Below are 13,778 nucleotides of genomic sequence, written 5' to 3'. Positions count from 1 at the left end.
GGTCACACGACCCTGATTCAGCGGCCCTTTTAGAACAATGGCATCGGCCTGGAGGTAGGAGAAACTGCTAACAAACAAGAAGTACGAATGTTAAACCGGCACAAATGGCTTAAAGCGTGCCTGAACCTTCACCAAAAACTGCAAACTATGCTGCTTTCTCATTGCCCAACAATTCTGTGCCCCCTATTTCTGCAGCTGCTGCTCCGCTATTTTCTGCTTTCTCCATAGCCGGGGGCCTGTCCCTTAGATGTCAGTCTAATAGTACTGAACTCAAATACTTTGATTCCCACACTTCCCTACATGCACTGTATAGGAAAGAAAAAGCCTGATTTTAGATGCTTAGTTCTTTGTCATGTCTGGATTGCATAGCAGTGAGAGACATGACACAGAACTAAGCAGCTGGAAGAGCTCAGTTTACTTACATGAGCTGCTGCTTTTCTGCATGTTTGGCTGTTAGGAGAGGCAGGCTACCGGTGAGCAAATAGGAGCACACTTTGATAGATACACACCCCCCAACTTCCTGTAGTCTGTCTCTCTGCTCCTGTGTTACTTGGGACAGAAAAAGCATGACAACAGGGGGTTGAACCGCAGATTTAGTAGAAGGGAGACATGTAGGGGCCAAAAGTATACAGATACTTTTCTAGTGGAAAAACGCAGAAATGTTAACCCTACTTGCATAGCAAAGTTGCTAGATGCCAAACATACTGCCATAATAACTCCTCTTTGTGTAAAAAGTTACACTCCATTTAATAACAACAGATTTCTAGCTGCCTTTATGTACTGAATTTCTAGCTGCCTTTATGTACTGTTCGTAGCAATCTTTTTCTCCCTTAGTCCTAACAGCAGCACAACAATAAGATAGGGAGGGATACTTGTGATGTTGTTAGGACTAAGGGAAAACAGACTAACGTAAGAAATCCAAACATTTCTTATGTTCTCCAACATAAGGATATAGTGCTTTACATGAACACAGCGTGCCCTGAGATGGCACTATGCTATATGTGAGCAGAAATTATACGCATGCTATTTGCTGCCACAATTTTACTTGTTAAACCACCTTTACTGCATAGAGGTGAAAAACAGAATGGCCCGTACGGGGATCGAACCCGCGACCTTGGCGTTATTAGCACCACGCTCTAACCAACTGAGCTAACGGCCAGGAGCTTACACCCTGCCACGCACATTGTCTCGTTTCTACAGGTTTATTTAATGTTTTCTCTTTCTTTCTTAACATAGTCGTTTATACTAAGAAAATGCAAGGCCTCCCTGTCAGGGAATCGAACCCCGGTCTCCCGCGTGACAGGCGGGGATACTTACCACTATACTAACAAGGAAATGCTGGTGGTCGGGATGGGTCACACGACCCTGATTCAGCGGCCCTTTTAGAACAATGGCATCAGGCTGGAGGTAGGAGAAACTGCTAACAAACAAGAAGTATGAATGTTAAACCGGCACAAATGGCTTAAAGCGTGCCTGAACCTTCACCAAAAACTGCAAACTATGCTGCTTTCTCATTGCCCAACAATTCTGTTCCCCCTATTTCTGCAGCTGCTGCTCCGCTATTTTCTGCTTTCTCCATAGCCGGGTGCCTGTCCCTTAGATGTCAGTCTAATAGTACTGAACTGAAATACTTTGATTCCCACACTTCCCTACATGCACTGTATAGGAAAGCAAAAGCCTGATTTTAGATGCTTAGTTCTTTGTCATGTCTGGATTGCATAGCAGTGAGAGACATGACACAGAACTAAGCAGCTGGAAGAGCTCAGTTTACTTACATGAGCTGCTGCTTTGCTGCATGTTTGGCTGTAAGAGAGAGGCAGGCTACCCGTGAGCAAATAGGAGCACACTTTGATAGATAGACACCCCCCAACTTCCTGTAGTCTGTCTCTCTGCTCCTGTGTTACTTGGGACAGAGAAAGCATGACAACAGAGGGTTGAACCGCAGATTTAGTAGAAGGGAGACATGTAGGGGCCAAAAGTATACAGATACTTTTCTAGTGGAAAAACGCAGAAATGTTAACCCTACTTGCATAGCAAAGTTGCTAGATACCAAACATACTGCCATAATAACTCCTCTTTGTGTAAAAAGTTACACTCCATTTAATAACAACAGATTTCTAGCTGCCTTTATGTACTGAATTTCTAGCTGCCTTTATGTACTGTTCGTAGCAATCTTTTTCTCCCTTAGTCCTAACAGCAGCACAACAATGGGGTAATTCTGCCCGTGTGAAATGGTAGGACGGATGGAATTTAAATAATCAAATGACTAATTAATTGCCCTCTCCAACTACCATGATGGTGACTACAACCCCACCCATGCAGTTTTTAATTATAAAGTAAAATAAGATAGGGAGGGATACTTGTGATGTTGTTAGGACTAAGGGAAAACAGACTAACGTAAGAAATCCAAACATTTCTTATGTTCTCCAACATAAGGATATAGTGCTTTACATGAACACAGCGTGCCCTGAGATAGCACTATGCCATATGTGAGCAGAAATTATACGCATGCTATTTGCTGCCACAATTTTACTTGTTAAACCACCTTTACTGCATAGAGGTGAAAAACAGAATGGCCCGTACGGGGATCAAACCCACGACCTTGGCGTTATTAGCACCACGCTCTAACAAACTGAGCTAACCGGCCAGGAGCTTACACCCTGCCACGCACATTGTCTCGTTTCTACAGGTTTATTTAATGTTTTCTCTTTCTTTCTTAACATAGTCGTTTATACTAAGAAAATGCAAGGCCTCCCCGTCGGGGAATCGAACCCCGGTCTCCTGCGTGACAGGCGGGGATACTTACCACTATACTAACGAGGAAATGCTGGGGGTTAGGATGGGTCACACGACCCTGATTCAGCGGCCCTTTTAGAGCAATGGCATCGGCCTGGAGGTAGGAGAAACTGCTAACAAACAAGAAGTACGAATGTTAAACCGGCACAAATGGCTTAAAGCGTGCCTGAACCTTCACCAAAAACTGCAAACTATGCTCATTTCTCATTGCCCAACAATTCTGTGCCCCCTATTTCTGCAGCTGCTGCTCCGCTATTTTCTGCTTTCTCCATAGCCGGGGGCCTGTCCCTTAGATGTCAGTCTAATAGTACTGAACTGAAATACTTTGATTCCCACACTTCCCTACATGCACTGTATAGGAAAGCAAAAGCCTGATTTTAGATGCTTAGTTCTTTGTCATGTCTGGATTGCATAGCAGTGAGAGACATGACACAGAACTAAGCAGCTGGAAGAGCTCAGTTTACTTACATGAGCTGCTGCTTTGCTGCATGTTTGGCTGTTAGGAGAGGCAGGCTACCGGTGAGCAAATAGGAACACACTTTGATAGATAGACACCCCCCAACTTCCTGTAGTCTGTCTCTCTGCTCCTGTGTTACTTGGGACAGTAAAAGCATGACAACAGGGGGTTGAACCGCAGATTTAGTAGAAGGGAGACATGTAGGGGCCAAAAGTATACAGATACTTTTCTAGTGGAAAAACGCAGAAATGTTAACCCTACTTGCATAGCAAAGTTGCTAGATACCAAACATACTGCCATAATAACTCCTCTTTGTGTAAAAAGTTACACTCCATTTAATAACAACAGATTTCTAGCTGCCTTTATGTACTGAATTTCTAGCTGCCTTTATGTACTGTTCGTAGCAATCTTTTTCTCCCTTAGTCCTAACAGCAGCACAACAATGGGGTAATTCTGCCCGTGTGAAATGGTAGGACGGATGGAATTTAAATAATCAAATGACTAATTAATTGCCCTCTCCAACTACCATGATGGTGACTACAACCCCACCCATGCAGTTTTTAATTATAAAGTAAAATAAGATAGGGAGGGATACTTGTGATGTTGTTAGGACTAAGGGAAAACAGACTAACGTAAGAAATCCAAACATTTCTTATGTTCTCCAACATAAGGATATAGTGCTTTACATGAACACAGCGTGCCCTGAGATAGCACTATGCCATATGTGAGCAGAAATTATACGCATGCTATTTGCTGCCACAATTTTACTTGTTAAACCACCTTTACTGCATAGAGGTGAAAAACAGAATAGCCCGTACGGGGATCGAACCCGCGACCTTGGCGTTATTAGCACCACGCTCTAACCAACTGAGCTAACCGGCCAGGAGCTTACACCCTGCCACGCACATTGTCTCGTTTCTACAGGTTTATTTAATGTTTTCTCTTTCTTTCTTAACATAGTCGTTTATACTAAGAAAACGCAAGGCCTCCCCGTCGCGGAATCGAACCCCGGTCTCCCGCGTGACAGGCGGGGATACTTACCACTATACTAACGAGGAAATGCTGGTGGTCAGGATGGGTCACACGACCCTGATTCAGCGGCCCTTTTAGAACAATGGCATCGGCCTGGAGGTAGGAGAAACTGCTAACAAACAAGAAGTACGAATGTTAAACCGGCACAAATGGCTTAAAGCGTGCCTGAACCTTCACCAAAAACTGCAAACTATGCTGCTTTCTCATTGCCCAACAATTCTGTGCCCCCTATTTCTGCAGCTGCTGCTCCGCTATTTTCTGCTTTCTCCATAGCCCGGGGCCTGTCCCTTAGATGTCAGTCTAATAGTACTGAACTGAAATACTTTGATTCCCACACTTCCCTACATGCACTGTATAGGAAAGCAAAAGCCTGATTTTAGATGCTTAGTTCTTTGTCATGTCTGGATTGCATAGCAGTGAGAGACATGACACAGAACTAAGCAGCTGGAAGAGCTCAGTTTACTTACATGAGCTGCTGCTTTGCTGCATGTTTGGCTGTTAGGAGAGGCAGGCTACCGGTGAGCAAATAGGAGCACACTTTGATAGATAGACACCCCCCAACTTCCTGTAGTCTGTCTCTCTGCTCCTGTGTTACTTGGGACAGAAAAAGCATGACAACAGGGGGTTGAACCGCAGATTTAGTAGAAGGGAGACATGTAGGGGCCAAAAGTATACAGATACTTTTCTAGTGGAAAAACGCAGAAATGTTAACCCTACTTGCATAGCAAAGTTGCTAGATACCAAACATACTGCCATAATAACTCCTCTTTGTGTAAAAAGTTACACTCCATTTAATAACAACAGATTTCTAGCTGCCTTTATGTACTGAATTTCTAGCTGCCTTTATGTACTGTTCGTAGCAATCTTTTTCTCCCTTAGTCCTAACAGCAGCACAACAATGGGGTAATTCTGCCCGTGTGAAATGGTAGGACGGATGGAATTTAAATAATCAAATGACTAATTAATTGCCCTCTCCAACTACCATGATGGTGACTACAACCCCACCCATGCAGTTTTTAATTATAAAGTAAAATAAGATAGGGAGGGATACTTGTGATGTTGTTAGGACTAAGGGAAAACAGACTAACGTCAGAAATCCAAACATTTCTTATGTTCTCCAACATAAGGATATAGTGCTTTACATGAACACAGCGTGCCCTGAGATGGCACTATGCTATATGTGAGCAGAAATTATACGCATGCTATTTGCTGCCACAATTTTACTTGTTAAACCACCTTTACTGCATAGAGGTGAAAAACAGAATGGCCCGTACGGGGATCGAACCCGCGACCTTGGCGTTATTAGCACCACGCTCTAACCAACTGAGCTAACCGGCCAGGAGCTTACACCCTGCCACGCACATTGTCTCGTTTCTACAGGTTTATTTAATGTTTTCTCTTTCTTTCTTAACATAGTCGTTTATACTAAGAAAATGCAAGGCCTCCCCGTCGGGGAATCGAACCCCGGTCTCCCGCGTGACAGGCGGGGATACTTACCACTATACTAACTAGGAAATGCTGGTAGTTGGGATGGGTCACACGACCCTGATTCAGCGGCCCTTTTAGAACAATGGCATCGGCCTGGAGGTAGGAGAAACTGCTAACAAACAAGAAGTACGAATGTTAAACCGGCACAAATGGCTTAAAGCGTGCCTGAACCTTCACCAAAAACTGCAAACTATGCTGCTTTCTCATTGCCCAACAATTCTGTGCCCCCTATTTCTGCAGCTGCTGCTCCGCTATTTTCTGCTTTCTCCATAGCCCGGGGCCTGTCCCTTAGATGTCAGTCTAATAATACTGAACTCAAATACTTTGATTCCCACACTTCCCTACATGCACTGTATAGGAAAGCAAAAGCCTGATTTTAGATGCTTAGTTCTTTGTCATGTCTGGATTGCATAGCAGTGAGAGACATGACACAGAACTAAGCAGCTGGAAGAGCTCAGTTTACTTACATGAGCTGCTGCTTTGCTGCATGTTTGGCTGTTAGGAGAGGCAGGCTACCCGTGAGCAAATAGGAGCTCACTTTGATAGATAGACACCCCCCAACTTCCTGTAGTCTGTCTCTCTGCTCCTGTGTTACTTGGGACAGAAAAAGCATGACAACAGGGGGTTGAACTGCAGATTTAGTAGAAGGGAGACATGTAGGGGCCAAAAGTATACAGATACTTTTCTAGTGGAAAAACGCAGAAATGTTAACCCTACTTGCATAGCAAAGTTGCTAGATACCAAACATACTGCCATAATAACTCCTCTTTGTGTAAAAAGTTACACTCCATTTAATAACAACAGATTTCTAGCTGCCTTTATGTACTGAATTTCTAGCTGCCTTTATGTACTGTTCGTAGCAATCTTTTTCTCCCTTAGTCCTAACAGCAGCACAACAATGGGGTAATTCTGCCCGTGTGAAATGGTAGGACAGATGGAATTTAAATAATCAAATGACTAATTAATTGCCCTCTCCAACTACCATGATGGTGACTACAACCCCACCCATGCAGTTTTTAATTATAAAGTAAAAAAAGATAGGGAGGGATACTTGTGATGTTGTTAGGACTAAGGGAAAACAGACTAACGTAAGAAATCCAAACATTTCTTATGTTTTCCAACATAAGGATATGGTGCTTTACATGAACACAGCGTGCCCTGAGATGGCACTATGCTATATGTGAGCAGAAATTATACGCATGCTATTTGCTGCCACAATTTTAATTGTTAAACCACCTTTACTGCATAGAGGTGAAAAACAGAATGGCCCATACGGGGATCGAACCCACGACCTTGGCGTTATTAGCACCACGCTCTAACCAACTGAGCTAACCGGCCAGGAGATTACACCCTGCCACGCACATTGTCTCGTTTCTACAGGTTTATTTAATGTTTTCTCTTTCTTTCTTAACATAGTCGTTTATACTAAGAAAATGCAAGGCCTCCCCGTCGGGAAATCGAACACCAGTCTCCCGCGTGACAGGCGGGGATACTTACCACTATACTAACGAGGAAATGCTGGTAGTCGGGATGGGTCACACGACCCTGATTCAGCGGCCCTTTTAGAACAATGGCATCGGCCTGGAGGTAGGAGAAACTGCTAACAAACAAGAAGTACGAATGTTAAACCGGCACAAATGGCTTAAAGCGTGCCTGAACCTTCACCAAAAACTGCAAACTATGCTGCTTTCTCATTGCCCAACAATTCTGTGCCCCCTATTTCTGCAGCTGCTGCTCCGCTATTTTCTGCTTTCTCCATAGCCGGGGGCCTGTCCCTTAGATGTCAGTCTAATAGTACTGAACTGAAATACTTTGATTCCCACACTTCCCTACATGCACTGTATAGGAAAGCAAAAGCCTGATTTTAGATGCTTAGTTCTTTGTCATGTCTGGATTGCATAGCAGTGAGAGACATGACACAGAACTAAGCAGCTGGAAGAGCTCAGTTTACTTACATGAGCTGCTGCTTTGCTGCATGTTTGGCTGTTAGGAGAGGCAGGCTACCGGTGAGCAAATAGGAGCACACTTTGATAGATAGACACCCCCCAACTTCCTGTAGTCTGTCTCTCTGCTCCTGTGTTACTTGGGACAGAAAAAGCATGACAACAGGGGGTTGAACCGCAGATTTAGTAGAAGGGAGACATGTAGGGGCCAAAAGTATACAGATACTTTTCTAGTGGAAAAACGCAGAAATGTTAACCCTACTTGCATAGCAAAGTTGCTAGATACCAAACATACTGCCATAATAACTCCTCTTTGTGTAAAAAGTTACACTCCATTTAATAACAACAGATTTCTAGCTGCCTTTATGTACTGAATTTCTAGCTGCCTTTATGTACTGTTCGTATCAATCTTTTTCTCCCTTAGTCCTAACAGCAGCACAACAATGGGGTAATTCTGCCCGTGTGAAATGGTAGGACGGATGGAATTTAAATAATCAAATGACTAATTAATTGCCCTCTCCAACTACCATGATGGTGACTACAACCCCACCCATGCAGTTTTTAATTATAAAGTAAAATAAGATAGGGAGGGATACTTGTGATGTTGTTAGGACTAAGGGAAAACAGACTAACGTAAGAAATCCAAACATTTCTTATGTTCTCCAACATAAGGATATAGTGCTTTACATGAACACAGCGTGCCCTGAGATGGCACTATGCTATATGTGAGTAGAAATTATACGCATGCTATTTGCTGCCACAATTTTACTTGTTAAACCACCTTTACTGCATAGAGGTGAAAAACAGAATGGCCCGTACGGGGATCAAACCCACGACCTTGGCGTTATTAGCACCACGCTCTAACCAACTGAGCTAACCGGCCAGGAGCTTACACCCTGCCACGCACATTGTCTCGTTTCTATAGGTTTATTTAATGTTTTCTCTTTCTTTCTTAACATAGTCGTTTATACAAAGAAAATGCAAGGCCTCCCCGTCGGGGAATCGAACCCCGGTCTCCCGCGTGACAGGCGGGGATACTTAGCACCATACTAACGAGGAAATGCTGGTGGTCAGGATGGGTCACACGACCCTGATTCAGCGGCCCTTTTAGAACAATGGCATCGGCCTGGAGGTAGGAGAAACTGCTATCAAACAAGAAGTATGAATGTTAAACCGGCACAAATGGCTTAAAGCGTGCCTGAACCTTCACCAAAAACTGCAAACTATGCTGCTTTCTCATTGCCCAACAATTCTGTGCCCCCTATTTCTGCAGCTGCTGCTCCGCTATTTTCTGCTTTCTCCATAGCCGGGGGCCTGTCCCTTAGATGTCAGTCTAATAGTACTGAACTGAAATACTTTGATTCCCACACTTCCCTACATGCACTGTATAGGAAAGCAAAAGCCTGATTTTAGATGCTTAGTTCTTTGTCATGTCTGGATTGCATAGCAGTGAGAGACATGACACAGAACTAAGCAGCTGGAAGAGCTCAGTTTACTTACATGAGCTGCTGCGTTGCTGAATGTGTGGCTGTTAGGAGAGGCAGGCTACCGGTGAGCAAATAGGAGCACACTTTGATAGATAGACACCCCCCAACTTCCTGTAGTCTGTCTCTCTGCTCCTGTGTTACTTGGGACAGAAAAAGCATGACAACAGGGGGTTGAACCGCAGATTTAGTAGAAGGGAGACATGTAGGGGCCAAAAGTATACAGATACTTTTCTAGTGGAAAAACGCAGAAATGTTAACCCTACTTGCATAGCAAAGTTGCTAGATACCAAACATACTGCCATAATAACTCCTCTTTGTGTAAAAAGTTACACTCCATTTAATAACAACAGATTTCTAGCTGCCTTTATGTACTGAATTTCTAGCTGCCTTTATGTACTGTTCGTAGCAATCTTTTTCTCCCTTAGTCCTAACAGCAGCACAGCAATGGGGTAATTCTGCCCGTGTGAAATGGTAGGACGGATGGAATTTAAATAATCAAATGACTAATTAATTGCCCTCTCCAACTACCATGATGGTGACTACAACCCCACCCATGCAGTTTTTAATTATAAAGTAAAATAAGATAGGGAGGGATACTTGTGATGTTGTTAGGACTAAGGGAAAACAGACTAACGTAAGAAATCCAAACATTTCTTATGTTCTCCAACATAAGGATATAGTGCTTTACATGAACACAGCGTGCCCTGAGATGGCACTATGCTATATGTGAGCAGAAATTATACGCATGCTATTTGCTGCCACAATTTTACTTGTTAAACCACCTTTACTGCATAGAGGTGAAAAACAGAATGGCCCGTACGGGGATCAAACCCGCAACCTTGGCGTTATTAGCACCACGCTCTAACCAAGTGAGCTAACCGGCCAGGAGCTTACACCCTGCCTCGCACATTGTCTGGTTTCTATAGGTTTAGTAGAAGGGAGACATGTAGGGGCCAAAAGTATACAGATACTTTTCTAGTGGAAAAACGCAGAAATGTTAACCCTACTTGCATAGCAAAGTTGCTAGATACCAAACATACTGCCATAATAACTCCTCTTTGTGTAAAAAGTTACACTCCATTTAATAACAACAGATTTCTAGCTGCCTTTATGTACTGAATTTCTAGCTGCCTTTATGTACTGTTCGTAGCAATCTTTTTCTCCCTTAGTCCTAACAGCAGCACAACAATGGGGTAATTCTGCCCGTGTGAAATGGTAGGACGGATGGAATTTAAATAATCAAATGACTAATTAATTGCCCTCTCCAACTACCATGATGGTGACTACAACCCCACCCATGCAGTTTTTAATTATAAAGTAAAATAAGATAGGGAGGGATACTTGTTATGTTGTTAGGACTAAGGGAAAACAGACTAACGTAAGAAATCCAAACATTTCTTATGTTCTCCAACATAAGGATATAGTGCTTTACATGAACACACCGTGCCCTGAGATGGCACTATGCTATATGTGAGCAGAAATTATACGCATGCTATTTGCTGCCACAATTTTACTTGTTAAACCACCTTTACTGCATAGAGATGAAAAACCAAATGGCCCGTACGGGGATCGAACCCGCGACCTTGGCGTTATTAGCACCACGCTCTAACCAACTGAGCTAACCGGCCAGGAGCTTACACCCTGCCACGCACATTGTCTCGTTTTTACAGGTTTATTTAATGTTTTCTCTTTCTTTCTTAACATAGTCGTTTATACTAAGAAAATGCAAGGCCTCCCCATCGGGGAATCGAACCCCATTATCCCGCGTGACAGGCGGAGATACTTACCACTATACTAACGAGGAAATGCTGGTGATCGGGATGGGTCACACAACCCTGATTCAGCGGCCCTTTTAGAACAATGGCATCGGCCTGGAGGTAGGAGAAACTGCTAAAAAACAAGAAGTACGAATGTTAAACCGGCACAAATGGCTTAAAGCGTGCCTGAACCTTCACCAAAAACTGCAAACTATGCTGCTTTCTCATTGCCCAACAATTCTGTGCCCCCTATTTCTGCAGCTGCTGCTCCGCTATTTTCTGCTTTCTCCATAGCCGGGGCCTGTCCCTTAGATGTCAGTCTAATAGTACTGAACTGAAATACTTTGATTCCCACACTTCCCTACATGCACTGTATAGGAAAGCAAAAGCCTGATTTTAGATGCTTAGTTCTTTGTCATGTCTGGATTGCATAGCAGTGAGAGACATGACACAGAACTAAGCAGCTGGAAGAGCTCAGTTTACTTACATGAGCTGCTGCTTTGCTGCATGTTTGGCTGTTAGGAGAGGCAGGCTACCGGTGAGCAAATAGGAGCACACTTTGATAGATAGACACCCCCCAACTTCCTGTAGTCTGTCTCTCTGCTCCTGTGTTACTTAGGACAGAAAAAGCATGACAACAGGGGGTTGAACCGCAGATTTAGTAGAAGGGAGACATGTAGGGGCCAAAAGTATACAGATACTTTTCTAGTGGAAAAACGCAGAAATGTTAACCCTACTTGCATAGCAAAGTTGCTAGATACCAAACATACTGCCATAATAACTCCTCTTTGTGTAAAAAGTTACACTCCATTTAATAACAACAGATTTCTAGCTGCCTTTATGTACTGAATTTCTAGCTGCCTTTATGTACTGTTCGTAGCAATCTTTTTCTCCCTTAGTCCTAACAGCAGCACAACAATGGGGTAATTCTGCCCGTGTGAAATGGTAGGACGGATGGAATTTAAATAATCAAATGACTAATTAATTGCCCTCTCCAACTACCATGATGGTGACTACAACCCCACCCATGCAGTTTTTAATTATAAAGTAAAATAAGATAGGGAGGGATACTTGTGATGTTGTTAGGACTAAGGGAAAACAGACTAACGTAAGAAATCCAAACATTTCTTATGTTCTCCAACATAAGGATATAGTGCTTTACATGAACACAGCGTGCCCTGAGATGGCACTATGCTATATGTGAGCAGAAATTATACGCATGCTATTTGCTGCCACAATTTTACTTGTTAAACCACCTTTATTGCATAGAGGTGAAAAACAGAATGGCCCGTACGGGGATCGAACCCACGACCTTGACGTTATTAGCACCACGCTCTAACCAACTGAGCTAACCGGCCAGGAGCTTACACCCTGCCACGCACATTGTCTCGTTTCTATAGGTTTATTTAATGTTTTCTCTTTCTTTCTTAACATAGTCGTTTATACTAAGAAAATGCAAGGCCTCCCCGTCGGGGAATCGAACCCCGGTCTCCCGCGTGACAGGCGGGGATACTTAGCACTATACTAACGAGGAAATGCTGGTGGTCAGGATGGGTCACACGACCCTGATTCAGCGGCCCTTTTAGAACAATGGCATCGGCCTGGAGGTAGGAGAAACTGCTAACAAACAAGAAGTATGAATGTTAAACCGGCACAAATGGCTTAAAGCGTGCCTGAACCTTCACCAAAAACTGCAAACTATGCTGCTTTCTCATTGCCCAACAATTCTGTGCCCCCTATTTCTGCAGCTGCTGCTCCGCAATTTTCTGCTTTCTCCATAGCCGGGGGCCTGTCCCTTAGATGTCAGTCTAATAGTACTGAACTGAAATACTTTGATTCCCACACTTCCCTACATGCACTGTATAGGAAAGCAAAAGCCTGATTTTAGATGCTTAGTTCTTTGTCATGTCTGGATTGCATAGCAGTGAGAGACATGACACAGAACTAAGCAGCGGGAAGAGCTCAGTTTACTTACATGAGCTGCTGCTTTGCTGCATGTTTGGCTGTTAGGAGAGGCAGGCTACCGGTGAGCAAATAGGAGCACACTTTGATAGATAGACACCCCCCAACTTCCTGTAGTCTGTCTCTCTGCTCCTGTGTTACTTGGGACAGAAAAAGCATGACAACAGGGGGTTGAACCGCAGATTTAGTAGAAGGGAGACATGTAGGGGCCAAAAGTATACAGATACTTTTCTAGTGGAAAAACGCAGAAATGTTAACCCTACTTGCATAGCAAAGTTGCTAGATACCAAACATACTGCCATAATAACTCCTCTTTGTGTAAAAAGTTACACTCCATTTAATAACAACAGATTTCTAGCTGCCTTTATGTACTGAATTTCTAGCTGCCTTTATGTACTGTTCGTAGCAATCTTTTTCTCCCTTAGTCCTAACAGCAGCACAGCAATGGGGTAATTCTGCCCGTGTGAAATGGTAGGACGGATGGAATTTAAATAATCAAATGACTAATTAATTGCCCTCTCCAACTACCATGATGGTGACTACAACCCCACCCATGCAGTTTTTAATTATAAAGTAAAATAAGATAGGGAGGGATACTTGTGATGTTGTTAGGACTAAGGGAAAACAGACTAACGTAAGAAATCCAAACATTTCTTATGTTCTCCAACATAAGGATATAGTGCTTTACATGAACACAGCGTGCCCTGAGATGGCACTATGCTATATGTGAGCAGAAATTATACGCATGCTATTTGCTGCCACAATTTTACTTGTTAAACCACCTTTACTGCATAGAGGTGAAAAACAGAATGGCCCGTACGGGGATCGAACCCGCAACCTTGGCTTTATTAGCACC

The 13,778-nt window shown here is 43.4% G+C and overlaps 3 non-coding genes across 3 annotated transcripts; all 3 read right to left on the bottom strand.

The window, feature by feature from the left end:
- Window positions 1-5,549: 5,549 nt before the first annotated feature.
- TRNAI-AAU lies at window positions 5,550-5,623 on the bottom strand. The gene has a single exon. It is a non-coding gene; the product is annotated as a tRNA-Ile (tRNA).
- A 1,414-nt stretch (window positions 5,624-7,037) lies between these two features.
- On the bottom strand, window positions 7,038-7,111 carry TRNAI-AAU. The gene has a single exon. It is a non-coding gene; the product is annotated as a tRNA-Ile (tRNA).
- A 3,646-nt stretch (window positions 7,112-10,757) lies between these two features.
- Window positions 10,758-10,831, bottom strand: TRNAI-AAU. Its single transcript has one exon. It is a non-coding gene; the product is annotated as a tRNA-Ile (tRNA).
- Window positions 10,832-13,778: the final 2,947 nt, after the last annotated feature.

This window comes from Bufo bufo, unplaced genomic scaffold, assembly GCF_905171765.1.
Source record: "Bufo bufo unplaced genomic scaffold, aBufBuf1.1, whole genome shotgun sequence".
Taxonomy (NCBI): Eukaryota; Metazoa; Chordata; class Amphibia; order Anura; family Bufonidae; genus Bufo; species Bufo bufo.
Note: the sequence above shows the minus strand (reverse complement) of the source record. Positions and strands in the feature narration are given on the sequence as shown.